At 38.2% G+C, this 22,045-nt stretch overlaps 1 protein-coding gene across 1 annotated transcript in view; it reads right to left on the reverse strand.

The window, feature by feature from the left end:
- LOC132156235 (chitin synthase chs-1-like) overlaps positions 1-13,611 on the reverse strand; it is a 70,921-nt gene extending 57,310 nt beyond the window's left edge. The window contains exon 1 of the mRNA XM_059565142.1: positions 13,588-13,611. The gene's annotated coding sequence lies outside the window, so the exon portion shown is untranslated. The remainder of the gene's footprint in view (positions 1-13,587) is intronic.
- Positions 13,612-22,045: the final 8,434 nt, after the last annotated feature.

The following is a 22,045-nucleotide window of genomic DNA, read 5'->3' on the forward strand; positions in this document are numbered from 1 at the left end:
TTTAATCAGATCATCATGATACATTTTAACAACATTTTCATAATCATAACCCTTTGACATGTGATACAGAAAAAACACACAATGTTGTCCGCAAGTAGCTGATGTGAAGTCTTGAACCTGTTTGTTAGATTATTGTACACAGATAGAATTGTTTTTTAAAAAGGTGTGTACGGTCTTTGGAAAACGGGGGTCTTTTGGAGATCCTCCAAAGGTATCAAAAAAGCAGCTCACGCCATCCTTGGTTATGTAAATTGCTAACCAATGCAACCCCGGTTTTGTGGAGGGGTCCGAGTTAAAAATAAGCATAGACGGGGTATTCTTTACGGTCACTTTGGGTAGATAATCGCTGGGAAGCACCCCTAAAAAACTTGTATTGTGATCAATTTTATCCATAACAGACGTTAGTTGAACCGTATTCATTTTCCCTCCTCCTCAGTAATAATCCACTAACACCTGTCTTCGATTGGATATTTCAACAATTGAATCAAAAATCGCATATACGATAATGGTTATGGATTGTCTGAGAGGTTGTCTGAATCGTGCTTCTAGTCTAATATTTCCCGATTTAATTAGTGAAACATGATTCGAACAATCTTCATCAGGGGACAAATTAAAGGCATAGAGCGTGTAGCCGTTTAGAAAATCCTGACGATCTATTACAAGAGGTTGATTTTTAAGATGTCTTCCGGTAGCCGTCACGAGTTGATAAAAGTCCCTAACGGCTGATCCGCTTTCATATTCCGGTTGAAACGGTTTGGACGGAATTTGGACGCCGTCTTGATATAAAGCCAAAAACTCCAGGTTAAAATGTTTAAAAGCAAAGGGGTTTTTATCATACGCTCCTGAAAAGGCTGAATTTTCGGTCATTGCTAAAATTATTGATTTTGGTAGTGTCCCGAGAAAAAGATTTTCTTGATTAGATACGCGAGAACCAGCTGGGATAGAAAAATTCTTCACACACACACACGGTCTATGGGGTATTTAGCAGTAGTGCCTAGAAGCGCCTGAGCATGGCCCAACCGGACTCCTGGTGAAACAGTAACTTTTTTGACAAAAAGAGATGCTGACACAATATTGAGTTTATAACCAACAGCGTCATCTCGCATTAGGCAGAACTCATCTTTAGCTCTTGTCATTCTAATTTTTATATCTACACCATTCAACATTAATTTTTCTTGAAAGAAAATGTCACCATGAGTGGGGGCTAGTAATTCTATCACATTACTAGCTTTGGTAAATGCAGCTCTCTTCATTAACCCCGTATTTTCTCCAGCAGGGTCAGTAGCATCCATGTGTTCAGAAATCTTTTGGTATGGACGGTTTTCTTTACATGTTTAGTGCGGGGACGCCGGTTATGTTTTGGGGCCGTGCGCTTGTTACTGCGACATTTAGCTTTCTTCACACGGCCACTCCCCCTACGTAGACGCTCACCCGGTGGTTTAAAAGAACCTCGTGACATCACCATTAACCCGTTACCATTTTGTCCATTATTATTATTATTATTGTCATTACACGATCTTGATAGAGCGCTGGTCACAACATCGCTAGCTATATTTCTAGCAGCAGTTTTTAGATGTGGTTTTACTATACTAGAACCTCTTTTCAACAGCGGTAGCGCCGTCACAAAAAGAGATTTGAAGATGCCACCTATGCCTGCTCCGTACATAACAGGACCGCCCGCGTGTCCTGGTAACCCGTTACCCACCTGGTTCCGGTAGTATGTAACATATCGCTCGGGATCCATAGTTGCGTAATAGTTTGCTAAAACTAAAACTTATTTCGCCGGTCTGAAGTGAAGTTTAGCCACAACTTTACCATACGTGAAACGCACGTGTTTGTTCTGATCGTCTTTAACCTCAATGCAAATATCTGTAATATTAGATTTATTCACAGGTACGTAATGCGGCTTGTCGAATCTAACACTGACGCTGTCATTAGATGTACCGTCTATATGTACAGTTCTCAGTAGCGGTACATACGAATCCCCTTCTGATTGATATTCGATCATATCACTGTATATGTACATGCTATAAAATGCACCTCTTATGTCAGCTTGATGCGGTGCGTATGTGACGACAGGTGCGCCGTCAGAACTATTTTCGGGTTGCTGTTTTGCAGTTCCTAGAGACACACCAGACTTTAATCCTAGAATAATAGCCAACTCCCCATAAAATATCAAAGATGTGTTTGTCGGTGCTTTTAGAAATATCCTGTTTTGATGTGATCATAACCAAGTGTGACTTTTGGGGGAAGGTTGGCGTTGATTTCTCTAACCAGAAATAGTACATCTTCATAATAGCCCGGTTTTAACGTATTGCACACTTTAGATACATTTTGTAGATTTTTTTCTTTAATGTAGATAATCACATCACTGTCCTCTTCGTAATGCCTCTCATCATATCCCAGTATATTAGGGTCAGTGTTAATAATAAAGGCGGCATCCTCCTCATTAAATGTATACCAGGAAATAGGATAATAAAATTTGATTAAAACGACTTCCCATTGACCTTTGCGGTTCATACTTGCTAGTCTCGTTTTGTAATTTGAGATACGATTGTCAGGGTAAACATCCATAGATGCATTACAAGGTAGCGTGATATAAAAGCCGCCCTCACTCATGGTGTAATTTTTCACAAATGTTACTTATGACACCTCCAGTTGTTACTTTAATGGATTCTGTATGTCCACGATCTCCTTTTCTAGTAACTATGAGGAAAACTTATTAGGCCAGCCCAGCCACTTGACAAGACAAAGCACTTGGCGGCCGCTCTTTTTTCGATCTAAAATCTTTTCTATTTTAAACGTTTTGTCTTGGTTCACAATGATTTTTTGTAATTCTTTTTCATAAAAGCAACCGTCGATAACATCACCGTCATAATCTTGTAGACTGTACACTGGAGGGTTTCGTGGTATACGAGCGGCTATAGTGAAATATTCCTCAGTGTTATTCTGTTCATAACCCTTCGAAAACACACCTCTAACTTTTGAAACTCTAACTACATCCCCTATTTTATACTTGAAGACAGGTGTTCCTTTACGCAACTTTCCATACAGATTATTGAACACATCTGTCTCATTTTCTTTATTAACATCCAACGGTCGCATTTTAATACTTTTGTGATAACTGGCGTTATATCCTTCTATAAGATCTTGTAAGATATTGTAACGCTTTGAATTGCTGTAACGCTTTGAATTGATAGCCGTTAAAAACCGAGCCATTTTCGATCTAAATGTGTGATTAAATCGCTCCACACAAGATGATTTTACATCACTTGCTGTAGCAAAATGATGTATGTTATACTTTTTCATCAGTTGTTGGAAATGTTTGTTGAAAAATTCTGTACCTTTATCGGTCTGTAATTTTTGAGGTATACGGTTTTCTTTGAGTATAGAGTCGAATGCTTTCGTTACCTCTGCACCTGACTTATTCTTCACCGGACGCACCCAAGCATACTTGCTAAAAACATCTATACATGTCAGTAAAAGTTTGATACCGTCGTTTTCTTTCAAATAAGCAGACATGTCAACAAGATCTGCTTGAAACTGTACATCTTTTCCGTACACTATCACTCTATTCCGTTTGTATTTGATAGGTGCTGTCTTGTGTAATGTATAAGTGTCCTGAGATGATAGCCAATCTGATATTTCTTTATCCTTCAGAGTTACCCCGTATTCCTGTAGGACACCGCATTTTAATCGTTCTTTACCTCCCAAAGAACCAGGGTGCGCTGGGTTGTAGTACACTTTTTTCATTAATTCAGACATCTTACCACCACTACTGTTTACACAAAACAATGACACGAGTTATTAGGGTCAAAAGCTTTTTATTAGCAATCGTTGCAGAAGACACATACAAGTTCAATTTGATTGGTCATACATTATCTAATTATACATCATCTAGATATTGAAGGAATTTCACACACATTAAAACATTTTTCTCTATCATATGTTCAACTAGCATGTCAATAATTTTATATACGTCTATCGGATCATTTCTTGACAACAACATTACACACACATCGGTTACATAAGTACAAAGACATAAAATGTTACCTATTTTAAGACTTTCTTCACATTCAGGCATAAGTTCAAGAATATTTTTAACAGTCATGCGTGGGTTATACGTGTTTGTGAGGCACTGAGTTGTCATAACACACCACTCCTCCGACATTCCCCTCACAACTAACATTTGTTTTTTTAATTTCATTAAACGTTTATTGTCCACATAACATTCACTCTCATCATCTATAATCTTATACAATAAAAAAGTTATTTCACTCTTAATTCTTTGTTTAAATATGAGTTTTCCCAGACAGTTTGTGCTGCAGAGGTTACCAATGTCCCCACGGTTAATCAGAATCAGCAGGTGTACTCTTCTTCCAGCTGTCAACAGCGTCGTAAATGGCCTGCTTGCAAGTTTCATCCACAAGTTTCGTCCGGAGTTCTGCCAGACCTTCCACTATGTACATCTCATCTCTGAGCTCACACAGAACACCATCGACAACCCCCTGAATTCTTTGCTGATGTGGTGTTAAACCAAACAGTTTCAAGGTTTGTGCCAGAATGAGTTTCAGATCAGGTTTACACAATTTATGCGAGAGTTGTTCAAAACATCCCAGAAAATAGTACGCAGGTGCCTCATAGAGACATGAATGTTGTGTTTGCGAAGGATGATCGACCTGACATCCGTAACAATCTTTCTTCAGCTGCTTGTCAACCAGATGTTCCAGAATTATGGCAACAACAGCTTTAATGATCTTATGTCCGATCACCCCGATGCAACCATCGACGGTGTCCGAGACGTTTTCAGAATTTGCTGTGCCAGATGGACCAACGTGGGGAGGTGGTGGTGGAATGTACTTTGCGAGGAAGGCGAGGTTATGGTATCCGAGCTCTGTACAGAATTTGTTCATCCAGGCATCATTGTCCGTCGCTGACCACGGTGCAGATGCGTTGTCATCGCATACAAAGTGTGGAGCTGTCGAGGTATTTTCTTGAGTCATGTTGGTGGTAGTGATGTCACTCGAAGTCTATTTCCACAGAGGCCCCCTGACGTGCGTATTTAATGATTATAGATAGTGGGCGGGGCCACATGAACCCCTCTCCGACTGGCCACACACCATTCAGGGTGAAACAGCTTCACTTTTATGTTGTTGTATCTGTCAAACGCCTCGCACCACTTAAACATTTTGTCTATCTTTCCAAATATCTCCTCTAACGCAGGCACGTCTTTCTACTGAAATTTAATCTTATAGTATTTAAGATGGTCCTCTTCAGATATTGGCCATGCGCGTTCAGGTAAATCCAGGAGACGGTCGCTGCAAAGAATATATATATAATCATCAGCATACTTGTTAATGTGATCCCCGAGCACTCTGTAACGCATTCCTGGAGTGATACCGTTCCATTCGCCTATGAATAGGATCGTCGCCTCCATCTTTTAGATCACGCCATACAGAATTGTAAAATAAACACCAATCTTTTACTGTGAAAAACAGATCAGGATCCTCGGTCGTGGCGTACGTGACCCTTTCATCACTGTCCACGGTGCTCAGTCTGACCTCGCGGTTGCTCTTGTCAAAATCGTAACTGCAAATACGATTACCGGATAGATGAAACTCACGCTTAACATTGTCCAAAGGTTCGTGGAGGAAATTGGCCAGACACAGACCATGTTCTATCTTCCTCTGGGCCAGCATTAGTTGTTCCATAGCTAACTCAACACTCTTCTCAGGAGTTTTAGGTAATGATGTCGTGGCCATTGTTACAGAATAGCTCTCCAATTTTTACAATTCACAAAAACACCTTTCGTATTTTACAACTAGGTACGGATAAATTAGCTTCAACAAAATCCTCTTTTTAAACACTTGTTACACCCAAATTGATGCTGCTATCACGCCTACAGCCCTGCCGCTCTCTAGCGCTGGAGGTGTGGTTTATTTCCGGAGCATTCCCAAGCCTCATTTTAAGTGTGTCTGCGGTGCTGGGAGGTTGTTTTACCGAAGGGTTCGCAACTCTGCCGGAGGATCTTTTTTTTTCTTTCGTCTAACTCTCTGTCAGTCTCACTTTTTAAAATTTTAGTTAGTGGTAAAGTACTGCATAGATTTGACAAGTATCTTGTCTGGTGTATTTTATTTTAGATCCGCGTAATGCCTACCTCTTTTTTCTTTTGTTTTAACTTTTTCTAACATCGTAACAAAACGCCAAGTTTTCTGGTTTGTATCGTTTCTTTACATTTGCTTCTTTTTTTCATTTTGAGGTAAGGTACAAATGCTAAAACTCTGTAACCTAGTTTTCTTTCTTTTCTAGCTGGTAACAAAACACCATTTTTAAATTGCAATGCTACAAGCTCTCACATCTTTTTCAAGTGTTGCTTAACGAAAACATATCTGATAGTTTTTGACTTGTTTGGTTGTTTTAGATAAATAACCAGTAACCTAGTTTTATTTCATTTGTAACAACTTTAACAACGTTTTTACACTTTTCCAACTACGAAAACGATCATTACATTGTTTCCATTTCTGCTATGTGTTTATAACCTTTTTCTTGAAATGCACTGTGTACTTAAAACCTTAATAAAATTAACACCATTTTCATGATTTCGCCCTTTTCAGAGTTTAAAAAAAGCACATAGCTTCCCAACACTTCTCCCTCCGAAATTCCTTCTTAGGTTCATAAGTTCATATTTAGGTCACCGGGCTGTACAGGGAGGGGAGGGGGTGTACAAACAGGTGGTCCAGAACAGATGGCTTTTATGACCCTCATCAATCAAATTTTTGGAGACAACCCGCACTATATCCTCTCTTGCATAGTCCTTCTTTGCCATGAAAATTAACTTAATCCCAAAAAAACCTTTGCACTGCATTTCATTGCTGTCATTAAAGGACCTGCTGAGATCATTTCAGTAATCGTCTTGTTAACTCAGGTGAGAATGTTGACGAGCACAAGGCTGGAGATCATTATGTCAGGCTGATTGGGTTAGAATGGCAGACTTGACATGTTAAAAGGAGGGTGATGCTTGAAATCATTGTTCTTCCATTGTTAACTATGGTGACCTGCAAAGAAACGCGTGCAGCCATCATTGCATTGCATAAAAATGGCTTCACAGGCAAGGATATTGTGGCTACTAAGATTGCACCTAAATCAACAATTTATAAGATCATCAAGAACTTCAAGGAAAGAGGTTCAATTCTTGTAAAGAAGGCTTCAGGGCGTCCAAGAAAGTCCAGCAAGTGTCAGGATCGTCTCCTAAAGAGGATTCAGCTGCGGGATCGGAGTGCCACCAGTGCAGAGCTTGCTCAGGAATGGCAGCAGGCAGCAGTGAGCGCATCTGCATGCACAATGAGGCGAAGACTTTTGGAAGATGGCCTGGTGTCAAGAACGGCAGCAAAGAAGCCACTTCTCTCCAAAAAAACATCTGGGACAGATTGATCTTCTGCAGAAAGTATAGTGAATGGACTGCTGAGGACTGGGGCAAAGTCATATTCTCTGATGAAGCCCCTTTCCGATTGTTTGGGGCATCTGTAAAAAGGCTTGTCTGGAGCAGAAAAGGTGAGCGCTACCATCAGTCCTGTGTCATGCCAACAGTAAAGCATTCTGACCCCATTCATAGGTGGGGTTGCTTCTCAACCAAGGGATTGGGCTCACTCACAATTCTGCCCAAAAACACAGCCATGAATAAAGAATGGTACCAAAACACCCTCCAACAGCAACTTCTTCCAACAATCCAACAACAGTTTGGTGAAGAACAATGCATTTTCCAGCACGATGGAACACCGTGCCATAAGGCAAAAGTGATAACTAAGTGGCTCGGGCACCAGAATGTTAAAATTTTGGGTCCATGGCCTGGAAACTCCCCAGATCTTAATCCCATTGAGAACTTGTGGTCAATCCTCAAGAGGCGGGTGGACAAACAAAAACCCACTAATTCTGACAAACTCCAAGAAGTGATTATGAAAGAATGGGTTGCTATCAGTCAGGATTTGGCCCAGAAGTTGATTGAGAGCATGCCCAGTCGAATTGCAGAGGTCCTGAAAAAGATGGGCCAACACTGCAAATACTGACTCTTTGCATGAATGTCATGTAATAAAAGCCTTTAAAACGTATGAAGTGCTTGTAATTATATTTCAGTACATCACAGAAACAACTGAAACAAAGATCTAAAAGCAGTTTAGCAGCAAACTTTTTGAAAACGAATATTTATGTAATTCTCAAAACCTTTGGCCACGACTGTACAGGCCTCCTAAGACAAATAAAGACTTTTTATCTGAATTATCAGATATGTTGTCTTTTCTCTGCCTCAGATTTGAAAGATTTCTGCTCCTGGGGGATTTTAACATCAGCAATCAGAGAAACCCTAAACAACTATTTCACTCAATCAACAAGCTGCTTAAAAACCATAGCCTCTTTAATGTTCCTGCTTCAACTCAGTTTTTTAGCACCAAAATTGATAATATACGTAACCACATTGTTACCACTCATACTTCTGCTGCCTCCGCAAATATTTCTGCTCATTCTCATTTTCTGGTATTTCTCTCTCTAACTTTGCTTTTCATGACTCCCAGTCTGTATGTAAAATGGTCTCAAAACTGAAAGCCTCAACTTCCAGAGTTGCTCCGATACCATCTTTTTGAATCATGTTTTGATTCCCTCTCTACTGTTGTTTTGAGAATTATCCATAGCTTTCTATGCACCGGTGTTATACCAGTTGCACTTAAAATTACTGCTGTCACCCCTGTACCAAAAAATAACAACATGGACTTTGATAATCTGAATAATTTTCATCCCATCTCTAATCTTCCATTCCTTGCCAAAATTTTAGAACAAACAGTGGCTTCTCAACTGCTTTTTTTATCTTTCCTCTAATTAACTTTTTGAGCCACTTCAGTCTGGCTCCCGTAAACTCCACAGCACTGAAACAGCGTTAGTTAAGGTCACTAATGACTTCTTAATGGCTTCTGATTCTGGCCATCTGTCTATACTAATTCTGCTTGATCTTAGTGCCGCTTTTGACACTATAGATCACTCCATTTTAATCACCCGTTTAGAGACTCTCTTTGGAGTTTCTCATTCTGAATTAAAGTGGTTTAAGTCCTACCTCTCTGATCGCAAGCAGTTTGTTGTGATATGTGATTCCTGTAGCTCAATTGGTAGAGCATTGTGCTATCAAGCGAGGTTGGGGGTTTGATTCCCCGGGAACACATGATAGGTAAAAATTGATAGCCTGAATGCACTGTAAGTCGCTTTGGATAAAAGCGTCTGCTAAATGCATAAATATATATATTTTTTTATTTTGATTGCAAGTCTGAGGTCAGTGTGGTGCACTCTGGTGTTCCCCAGGGATCAGTTTTGGGCCCTTTACTTTAAAGTATTTACATTTTTCCATTTGGCCAACTTTTAAGAACTCTTGGACTTAACATTCACTTTTATGCCAATGACACTCAGATCTATATACATTTGTTTTATTATAGCAGCTGTATTTCCCTTTTTACATATATGTTTCACGCCTTCATATGTTTCCATTAGAAGCTGTTGCTCAGTTGGCGTGAAGTATGCTGCATGGGTTTTATCCATTTTTGCATAACTGATTCTGTGATCGATCCTGTGAATGCTGTGAAAGTGCACTTATCCCAACTATCTACACCTGGCTTGACATAGCTTCACGCTGTCATCCTGGCTCATCAAACGTACAACGGACTAAGCCAGGATGTGCTGATTAAACTAGGTCAAGCTGCATATTTTCTTTTATTCTGGCTTTCTTAATTCTACCTTTGTGCAATACCCCTCAGTGCTGCATTAACATTGGCACAAAAAAGATGTGTTTTTTTCAGATTAGATATCTGACAGATCAGAATTTGTTACACATCTGTAAACACATAAATATTTATATCAATATTTAAGCCAAAAAAACATTACATTCACGGTGCTACTTAGATCTAAAACCTCCACATTTAATGGTGCCCTGTTCGAAATCACTTCATTTAATGGTGCCCATGTGAGTCTATCTTACATTGAAACCACTACATTTAGTGGTGCCCCATGTGAGGTTACCTTACTTTAAAATTATTACAATGTAACAGAAATAAGTAAATATTTATTTTTCAAAAACAAATAAAATTTGGGGAAAATGGAATATTAAAACTGATTATGAATTAATAAATTAATAAGTTTGATAAATAAAATATACAAATTTAACCATTTAATCTTTAAATTAGGGTATTCTTTAGAAAAGGTTAAAGGGTTAGTTCACCCAATAATCAAAATTATGTAATTAATAACTCACCCTCATGTTGTTCCAAACCAATGAGACTTCCGTTTATCTTCGTAACACAGTTTAAGATATTTTAGATTTAGTCCGAGAGCTCTCAGTCCCTCCATTGAAGCTGTGTGTACGGTATACTGTCCATGTCCAGAAAGGTAAGAAAAACATCATCAAAGTAGTCCATGTGACATCAGAGGGTCAGTTAGAATTTTTTGTAGCACTGAACTGCTGTGAAGAGAGAACTGAAGATGAACACCGAGCCGAGCCAGATAATGAACGAAACATTAAGTCGTTCACGAGTCATGAACCTGCTGCATCGGTTTTCGGATCACCAGTAGTTATTTGGACAGTTAGATTCAATAAACCGGTTGAAGAAAACGGTTCACCGGTTCTTTTGCTCTCGACGTAATGGCGTCATTGGCGACGATTGCCCTTGATTCAAGCCTTCGGTTTACCTGGGCTCATAAAATTAGCACAGAATCAGTTCAGACTCAATCACCAAAAGAATCTGTTTGGTTCAGATGCTCTGTGTGTCGGTCAGCTTCACACTGAATCACACATGCACAGTATCATCAGCTCCTCGGTTATTGAATCGGACGCGTCTGACAGAAACGGTTCTTGACTCGTGAATGAGTCAATGTTTTGTTCATTATCTGGCTCGTCTCGGTGTTCATCTTCAGTTCTCTCTTCACAGCAGTTCAGTCAGTGTACTGTTTGAGTAAATGAATTACTCCGGGATATTGGTTTGTTTGAACTCAGAGGGAGTGTCAGCCACATTAAAAAAGTTTAACAGCTTAAGTCATTTGTGGATTAATGCGTATTGGAGACGTGAACCATTTAGAACGATTAAGTTCGATTTGGTGAACTGGTTCAAAAAGATCCGGTTATATTGAATGATTAGTTCGCGAACCGGATATCACAAACTGCTTTGTTTAGAACTCTCTCACAACAGACACGGAAGAAAAGACAATGCTGAATAAAGTCGTAGTTTTGGCTATTTTTGGATCAAAATGTATTTTCGATGCTTCAAAAAATTCTAACTGACCCTCTGATGTCACATGGACTACTTTGATGATGTTTTTCTTACCTTTCTGGACATGGACAGTATACCGTGCACACAGTTTCAATGGAGGGACTGAGAGCTCTCAGACTAAATCTAAAATATCTTAAACTGTGTTCCGAATATAAACGGAGGTACCACTGGTTTGGAAAGACATGAGGGTGAATTATTAATTACATAATTTTGATTATTGGGTGAACTAACCCTTTAAGTACCTAAATTCATGTCTCTGTTGATGTTCTATAGTAATGCTTCCAGAGCAGTAAAAACATCTGATTAATCATCTGTAAAGCAAACAACAGCTTTATAACTAGATGGGAAGGATCAATACATTATTTAATCATGTTCTTCATATGGAGTGATGCTATTTCCACTTTTTCAAATTTGCATACACCTTGCTTTTATGATGAAAAGATTTCTCAAATTGTTTTCTAGTGATTCAACAGAATCAAGCCCAGAAATGTGGCCAATCAAGTGTAATTAATTTGTGCTACTAGGATTGTTTTTCTTGGTAATGCTATGTCTTCTCAACGATGATACTAACTTCTGAATAGGTTAATTAAAGAAGGGAATGTTGTTTCATGTTTTTATAGCTGCAAAAAAGAAAATAAAACAAAACTGGTTTACTCCTGACATGCATGTGTGCAAAAACATTTTGGATTCACAACCTCCTTAAAATAGTGACTTGTGAATATACAACAGCACGAATAAGGCTAAACCTAGTACCAACAATGCATGGCAATGTTTTTCTTCCAAATCTTTGGATTATATAAAGGAATGACTATAAGAAGTTATTTTTTTCTTCTTTCAGATTGTAAAAATATTGATATGTCTGTTGCCCCCCCACCCCTGTTTTGTTTGTTTGAATGGATTTTGTTTTGTTGAATCAAATAAAAAAAAAAAAAATAATAATAATCTGATAAAAAAAAAAGACTTCTCTGCTTCCACTTTAAGGAAATAGTTAAGGCCATTTTATGTAATTGTTGGACAGTACACTTGCAAAATGCATGAAGAAATGGTGACTGATGTGAAAGAACTTAGTTTCTAACATGCAGAAAAGTCCAGACCTCAACCCCACTGAGCATGTGCTAAAAAATATAAATGTATAACAAAATATGTAAGTGTCACACCCCAGTACTGTTTTTTTATTCCACATGTGCTCTGTGACCTGTGTTCAAAATGGCATACTTGCTAACTGCCCAGTACAGTGTATACTGCCTACTATTTTATAAATAATAGTGTTTGAAACAGTATACAATAAGCAACAAATGTTTCAGAGTAGTGTGCGAAAGTGTTTACACATGACAAAACATTAATTCAGCACTGCTGCTGAGGTTGTTACCTCTCAAATAAATTGACTAACCATTCTTTTTACAAAGTTTTGTTAATTAAGGATTCATACTAGTAAAGGAATGGAACTCATTTCATAATAAATGGACATTACATACTAGTGTTGGGTGATATGGTCATCATCTAAATGGACATCAGTCTAAATGTTCTGCAAAATCAGTCAACAGTGAAAATCGATAGCAGCTTTCATTTAAAGTCCAACAGTTTAACACTAATATTGGACATGAAGGAACATGTTAAATATAAAGTATTCAAAACAGGTAAGTTCATATATTTGGAGTAAAGTTCAACTGAACTGATGCATCAGTCATACAGCGCTCCGGATCGAGCACCACATGACGAGCCCGACACACCACCACAGAAACAAGAATGAGATGCATTCTAACGTAACTGTGGCTTTAATGAGGACTTGTTTAAAATATTGCACACATATAGGCCGTTCAGATTACTTGTTAAAGTGAAATGAAATACCTTATATCTGCAGACAATGTACGTCTGCATGACTCTGCTGCCAGCACATTAATGTTTTTTTTTTTTTTTACAGAATCTTTTTTTACAGATTTTTTTTTTACATTGTGCCCATCCCTGAATAAAATTAAGTATTAATATCAATATTTAAGCCCAAAAAACATTACATTCATGGTGCTACTTAGATCTAAAACCTCCACATTTAATGGTGCCCATGTCAGGCTATCTGACATTGAAACCAATACTTTTATTGGTGCCCCGTGTGAGGTTACCTTACTTTAATATCATTGCAATGTAACAGAAATAAGTAAATAATTATTTATAAAAAATAAATGGAATATTCAAACTGATTATGAATTAATAAATTAATAAGTTTGATAAATAAGGTATTCAAATTCAAACAAATAATCTTTAAATTAGGGTATTCTTTAAAAAAAAATTTAAGTACCTGAATTCATGTCTCTGTCGCTGTTCCATACTTGATGCTTCCAGAACAGCAAAAATATTTGATTAGTCATCTGTAAAGCAAACAAGAGCTTTAGAACTAAATGGGAGGGATCAGTATATTATTTAATCATGTTCTCCATATAAAGTGATGCTATTTCCACTTTTTTTTAAAATTTGCATATTCCTTGCTTTTATGATGAAAATATTCCTCAAATTGTTATCTCGTGATTCACCAGAAACATAATAATAGAAAATGATGTGCTTCCGTATACTGTATCTTCTCAATGATGATTCTAACTCCTGTATAGGTTAATTACAGAAGGGAATGTTGTTATAGCTGCAAAGAAGACCATAAAACAAAACTGGTTCACTCCTGACATGCATGTGTGCAAAAACATTTTCGATTCATAGCCTCCTTAAAATAATGACTTGTGAATATACAACAGCACGAATAAGGCTAAACCTTGTACCATCAATGCATGGCAATGTTTTTCTTCCAGATTTTTGGATTATATAAAGGAATGACTATAAAAAGTTTATTTTTTCCATATATATATAACAGATATAAGCATTCATTCGTCCCGAGAGCCATCTTGTTTATAAATTCAGCCCGGAGGAGTAGACAGACTATAACTATTAAATAGTGATGGGGTTATTATTATTATAATATGTATAGTATTGCTTGTTTTTGATGTTGCTGAAATGGGGATGGTTATGGAAATGTTGCTATACTATGAAATTGTCATATTTTACTTTAACAAGGGCCTGTTACATTAAGTATTTCTTATGTGTTTTTGTATTGTATTTGTGCATCTGTGACTGTTCTGTGTTTATCATGCTGCAAAACCAATTGCCCTATGGGGACAAATAAAGTCTAAAGTCTAAGTCTAAGTCTAAGTCTTTTTCATGTCTAATCTGGGCATTCCATGCATACAGAACATTCTCTTACTATTCACAGTATACACGCATAGCAGGAGTTGTTTGGTAGTATGCCATTCTGAACACAGCTTCTGTATTGATTTCAGTGTACTTGAATTATATTTAGCCGATTCTGGTAAATATATAATAGGTCATCTGGGTATTTGATGCATACAGAACATTTGCACATTGCATCATACATACTGGATACTGCAGAAATAGTAAGAGTAGTATGATAGTATGGCATTTCGAACAGAGCACATATTTCTGTCTATGTCTGATTGCGTCATAATGTCAGGTGTGTCGCATCAATTATCCTCATTAAAGGGTTAGTCACCCAAAAATGAAAATTAGACTGTTTTACTTAATTAGTAAAACGAGTCATGACTCGTACAGTGTAAGAACAATGCCGATCCGAGAACGTTATGAGCACCTCCCGACCTCCAGATCATTTCAAACATGTCAAACAAAATCGGACTCTGTCGGTTTAAATTCGTGGCGTATGTGCAGTTGAACGAGACGATTTGGCGATCCATCTGAAGTTGACCAATCAGAAGATGATAAAACTCACAGATTATCTATATAAATAGTCTATATAGTAATTTTAGTTAATTATACAGCTCTATTAGCTTGCAAAAAGAAAACTATTCCATCCTTACAGGCCCGGCTCCGGGGGAGGGGGGTTTGCCGGTGGGGCTTGAGTTTATGGTGTATTATAGCCTTACAACTGCCTGCTTTTGAATCTGCTTGCTTTTAGATGGAAAAGCTGCTCACAACCTCTTTTTTCTTCGAAATCATAGCATAACGAAATATATTTGGCAAACAATCCAGTGTGTCTTCTCATTTGTAAAGCGTTAAATAATTTTACAACGGATTTTCGCAGTGGTGAGCAATGTAGCCAATAACAGACATGAGTGTTGATTTCTAAAACGCAATGGCCAATCAGAGGTGTTTAGGTTAGAATCCACGCACTCACCGCTCGAGTCACCATTTTTTGTCCAGTGATGGGTTCTATCCACCTTTTTCCTGACGTAAAAATGGGCACCGCCATTTGTAAATTCTATAGGTCTAGCTTCTGGTCTCATTTGCATCCAGTTATTTTTAGCTGTACAAAACAAGCTGTACAAAACAAAACAAAAATTTTTACTGCTTGATATTGACAATTGATGTGTCATATCATATTATTTTAATCTGTTATCTTAATGAAGAACACACTGGCTTGTACTGCAAACAGTTTTACCGTTTACTGCATGTTGTTATTCTCCTCGTTATTTACCTATAGCGGCTAATGGAGAGGAAGTCTCCATTATAGGCCCATAGGCTTACTTCTGCATTAAGGAAAAAGATTGATATCATGCTCGAAATTTTTTCTAACATAGACATTTAAAAGTGGATAATATCATGATCAACACTTACCCCTCACGTTTTTTCATTAATTTATGTAATATAAATGTTTGAAAAAAATAAAAATAAAAAATCAACAAGCATAGGGAACATCTGAGCATTTTGAAAAAATAACTAACCGGTGCTCAACTCTATCAGTATTCTTCTGTAAAAGGACAACGCTGTCACTACAACTGCTAGAATCAACTGAAATGGGAGTTTCTCAAATTTCATTTCATAATAAAGCTATAGCATTTTCAAAGGCAGATTTTTTGACCATAGGCCTCTATGGGCTCATCTGATCAGTCAAAGGTGAAAGTAAAAGCGAAGTGATGTGTGGCCATGTATGGTGACCCATACTCAGAGATTGTGCTCTTTATTTAACTCATCTAAGTGTGCACACACACAGTAGTGAACACACACCTAGAGCAGTGGGCGGCCATATTGCTGCAGCACCCTGGGAGCAGTTTGGGGTTCAGTGCCTTGTTTAAGGTTCTCACCTCAGTCGAGCTATTGAGGGTGGAAAAGAGCGCTGGTTATTCACTCACCCTCACCCTCAAAACAACTCCTGCCAGACCTGAGACTCGAAGAACTATAGAGAACAACATTGTCCAAGTAAGCATTATATCCTGTTCTTTCTAAAGGTTGAATAAGCCAAGAACTAAAACTCAGTTCTGGTAAATTGTAAGTAGATAGTCCACCTCCCTACACAATTCCCCTTTCATGGGATTCACTCAACAGGCATGCTGTTTTACCATTTGGGCCCCAATGTCAATGTCATGCTCAGTGACATAAGTTCAGGAAGGGACAATAGAGAAGAGACCAAAGTTGAGCTAAAACATGGCGCCGAGGTATGGCGCCATAGCAAGAGCAAGAGCTCTCCTCTGTGTTGTCTGTTTTATGTTTGTTTTTGTCTTTGATGCACTTGCCACTTTAAGCTATGGCCGCGAGACACTTCTTAGGATTCGTGAGGAAGGTAGTGGATTGTCTTTTGACAATACTGGTCTGAGGTGTGCTAATTTCGATGAGTGCCCCACTCGAGGAAAGCAAGGCCAGGAGTCGGGCCGCGGAGGTCGGGAGCAGAGAGAAACGACTGGGCGGAGGTATCGCTACACATGCCGTACTTTTCAGCCCCTGAGCGGGGACGCTACAGGTTACCAGCGGCGGAAGCGCAGTCACCGAGGGAAGCGAGGGGGTTTGCTTGTGAAACTGCGCAGCCGCCAGTCTAGGATCCAGCTGCCGTCCATCTACCTGGCAAATGTCCAGTCATTGCCGAATAAGACCGACGACCTGGTGAGTCGCATTAAGACTCAGCGTGAGGCCCGGGACTGCTGCGTATTTTGCCTGACAGAGACGTGGCTACACAGCGGCGTGCCGGATTCTTCTTTCCAGCCGCCGGACTTCTCTGTCCACCGCTCAGACAGGGTGAAGGAGCGCACCGGGAAATCGAAGGGTGGAGGTGTGTGTTTTTTAATTAACGAACTTTGGTGAATGGATTGTGTCATCGTGAACAAAACTTGCAACGTTAACTTGGAATGTCTTATTTTGAAATGCTGCTCCTTCCATCTCCCACGGGAGTTTTCAGTAATGTTCCTGTGTGGTGTTTACATACATCCGCGGGCGGACATTTCTGCTGCCTTGAGTGAATTAAGTGACATTGTACACAAATTTGAGAACTCCCATGTTAATGCCGTGGCTATAGTAGCTGCTGATTTTAATAAGTGTAATTTTAAAACGGTCTTTCCCAACTACTATCAGCATGTTAAACATCCAACTAGGGGAGCACATATCCTGGATCACTGTTACAGTAATGTAAAATCTGCTTATCAATCTAGTCTCAGACCAGCTTTTGGAAAATCAGATCACTCTTCTGTGATATTTCTTCCTACATATATACAGAGGAGTAAACAATCAAAACCTTCGTCATGTATTGTTCAGTGCTGGACGAAGGAGAGTGAAGTGAAACTACAGGGATGCTTTGATGCTACTGATTGGTCTGTGTTCCACTCAGAAAACTTGGATGAGTATTGTGATGCAGTGACTGGTTACATCAACTTCTGCATTGATTGCTGTGTTCCAAAAAAGGTAATAAAACGGCATGCTAGTCAGAACCCGTGGTACAATCCGGATGTAAATAGGAAAACACAACAGCGGGCTGTGGCTTTTAAATCTGGTAATGCTGCTACTTATAAGTTGTCCAGATACTCTTTGGAGCAGTCTATTAAAGCTGCTAAACGAGCCTATGGAGCTAAGATAGAAGGACATTTCATGGAGGCGGACCCTCGACGTGTGGCAAGGGTTAAATTCTATCACCTAACTATCAGTTAGTTTTAAAAGATCAATTATAATTCCAGTGTCCAAGAAGACACCTGTGACGTGTTTGAATGACTATCGGCCAGTGGCCCTCACATCTGTCTTGATGAAAACCTTTGAGCGGTTGGTGATGGACTTTGTCAGAGATCAAATCCCTTTGTCTGTGGACCCACTACAATTTGCATATAGGAAAAACAGAAGTGTTGAGGATGCCATTTCCTTTGCTTTGAGCTCTGTCTACAAGCATCTTGATGCACATAAATCATATGCTAGAATGCTATTTATAGACTATAGTTCAGCTTTTAATTCAATGGTCCCAACAAAGCTCTTTCACAAATTGAAATGTCTTTGACTCGATGATGCCATTTGTAAATGGATTTTAAATTTTCTCACTTGTCGACCACAAAGGGTCAAAATTAATGGCTGTATTTTGGATGAGCTGTATGTTAGCACCGGTTCACCACAGGGGTGTATCTTGAGGCCCCTACTGTTCACATTGTATACTCATGACCTTGTAGCATCCAATGATAATAATGTGATAATCAAATATGCCGATGATACAACTATCATTTGGCTGATTAGTTCAAACGATGAATCTCATTATCGTGAGGAGGTGGAGAATGTTGTTCAATGGAGTAAAAAAAAACAATTTGCTTTTGAACACTTCCAAAACGTGTGAACTTGTTATTGATTTTTGTCACAATAGGAATCAGTTGCCTATTACTATATATGATTCTGATGTGCAGATTATTGAGAAATGTAAATTCTTGGGTGTGACTCTCATGACTTGAACTGGAGCTCTAATACGAATAGCATTGCTAAGAAAGTGAGACAGCGTCTCTTTTCTTTTTACGTAGGCTTCGAGAGTTTACTCAAAATACTACGATTCTTCTGAATTTTTATTATTGTGTAATTGAGAGTGTCCTAACTAGTTGTATTACTTTGTGGTTTGGTAATCTCACCCTGAAAGAGAAGAAGGCTTTGAACAAAGAGGTCCGCTCAGCCAGCAGGATCATTGGCTGCACTTTGCCGCTCCTGGAGGTTACATATAAAGCTAGACTCTTGAATCGAGCTTTAAAACTTGTTAATGATGCCTGCCATCCTGCAGGGGCCTTCTTTGAGATCCTTCCCTCAGGGAGAAGGTATCGCTCTGACAAGTGTTCTATTGATCGCCATTTAAACAGTTTCTTTCCCCAAGCTGAAAACATTTTAAACAAAGCGCTTTAAATTAGGCACTTTAAATTTATGAGTGGATTTTATTGTACAGTATTTTACTTTTGAGTTTTTATGTGGCACTTGTTTGTCTGTTTAATGTTATGTCCTTTTATGTGTTGACATTGTACCTTGAGCTTCTTGCACATCTTTTCCAATGTGGTTTTACACTGCAAATGGCTAATAAAGTGAACTTGAACTTGAGGATAACTTGTGAATAAAGTCCAAACACTAGGCTGGAAAGACTTGAAGACAGACAGGCCTGGGTGCCCTTGAGCAAGGCATTGAACCCCCAACTGCTCCCCAGGCGCCGCAGCATAAATGGCTGCCCACTGCTCCGGGTGTGTGTTCACAGTGTGTGTGTGTGTGTTCACTGCTCTGTGTGTGTGCACTTCGGATGGGTTAAATGCAGAGCACAAATTCTGAGTTTGGGTCACCATACTTGGCTGAATGTCATGTCACTTTCACTTTTGTCACTTTCGTAGCATCACATCATTTCCTAGCCTAGCAGTGGTTACCATAGCATTTCCATAGCAAATTTTTTCAGCATTTAAAAAAATAGCTAATAGGTGGCACTCCATCTGTCTTCTCAGAAAGAGAAGTGTACAAGTATTCACACAAACTGAAAAAGCATATATCATTTTAATATATTTTTAAATACTTGCTACAGTAAAGAAAGGTTTTAAAATATTTCTATATACAATTCAATTCAAAACGTTATTAACGACACACTCGGTCCAACAGACAGCAACATACAAAAACACACACAAGGACAAAATCCACAATAAAACATATTTACCAGTGTAATAAAACGCCAATGATTCCACATATTTGAAAAAAGCTTGACTGAAATTAGTGCCAAGTTCGTCAGTGTTACAATTATACTGTTTGTAGATTCTGATAACCTAAACATACACCTGTAGGATTACGCAACACAGCAGCGCAGGTTGGCACACAAGCACTGACAAACATTTTCTCATGTAATGTTTCATCACTTTTCTGGAAAGATTTGAGTGTCTACTGTTTTTCTAAAGTTAAAATGAATTGTAATTTACTCATTAAGGATGTTGTTTTTTTTTTTTTTTGAAAACCCAAACAAATCTTTAGAATCATCTGTTAACTTTCTTATCCTTGTAGCAAAGTTCTATTTTCACAAACAAAGAATTCTTAAGAAAAAAAACTAATTTTATAGAATTCTTATGCGAAGTAGAATATTTAATTAAATCAATAAGACTAATTAATAACAAAAAAATGTGTTTCTTTTTTGAGGAGATACCATGTACCATGATTAATACTTGATTTGTTGTATTTTTGTTTCTTTGTTTCTTTTTTTGTATCTTTCCTTTTTTTCCATTAGTTTTGTTGACTTTGGATGTATTGTTAATACATCTTATGTAATGTATGCTAAAGAAGAAGAAGAAAAAAAATAGAACACTGACAAACATTTGGCTTGCACTGCTCCATCGTGGCACCTTAAGTAGCAATCTCATACCATCATTATAAGCTACATTGAGTCTCTGCATGCTGCTCTTTCTATAATGCTGCCACAAATGACCAGTATACATAGAGTATACATGACTGCCAATTTTAACGATAATTTAGTGTGGTAAATTTTTAAAAAGAAAAAAAGAAATATAGTGGCATTGTTACATATGCATGACATTTATTTCGTTTCACAAGTTATGACTTGTACTAATTACGGCTGCTCCCTAGTGGTCAAAAGTTTTGTTACGTGTCTTTATTTATTAGCTGCCGATTTCATTCACCTCAGCTCCTGAGCTGAGGTGTATAAATGCTGTTGTGACGCTGTAAGCATTTGCTGGACTTTTACTGGCTACTAGAGAAAAACTGGATCAGGGGCTGAATCGGCAGTTTTGCTGTGATTTTTCTTCTCTCGTTTGTGCAAAGTAACGCTTCAATATATGCCCCTTTTAAAACGAGCCTTTGGTTGCTTCCACCTCTGTTAAGTTCATACATGTAACAGGCATGGTATATGGAATGGAAATAATAAAGTGGAAATTAATAATATATTGACTAACAAACAATACATAATTGGCCATTTCTTTTCATGTCTATAATTTTTAATGCTAATATTCAATACTATGTGATTGATTGTGATTATCTGATTATTACTTGGCATATCAAGTAATTCAATAAAAAAATTATTAAATCAGTTAATTGGCAGGAATGATTTTTTAACATTCAGGTTTATACACTAAATATTCACAACATTCTATTTTCAATTTATTAGTATCCACCGGACTATTAACATTAATTATTCAATACAAAATATATTGAAGTTATAGCCATAGCAGAGGGGTACTGAAAGGCTGTATCTGGGTCATTCATCTCAGGCTGGTGGTTTGAGTCCAGATTCTGCGCAACCCACTGAAACGTGGACATTGTTCAATTTATATATATATAATGGCATGGTTTTGTGTTTGATCCATTGGCTCACCTGGGCCAGTATTCACAAAACATCTTAAGGCAAAAATAGTAGCTCATAACTTGCCGATTTAGGAGAAAATCTTAGAAATAATGGGCATGTCAATTCTAAATGTAGGACTCTTACATTTTTGCTCTAAGAGTATTTCACAAATTGTTTTAGCTCTAAAACTAGCTCCTAAATCTGT

This window comes from Carassius carassius, chromosome 13 (assembly GCF_963082965.1).
Source record: "Carassius carassius chromosome 13, fCarCar2.1, whole genome shotgun sequence".
Lineage (NCBI taxonomy): Eukaryota > Metazoa > Chordata > Actinopteri > Cypriniformes > Cyprinidae > Carassius > Carassius carassius.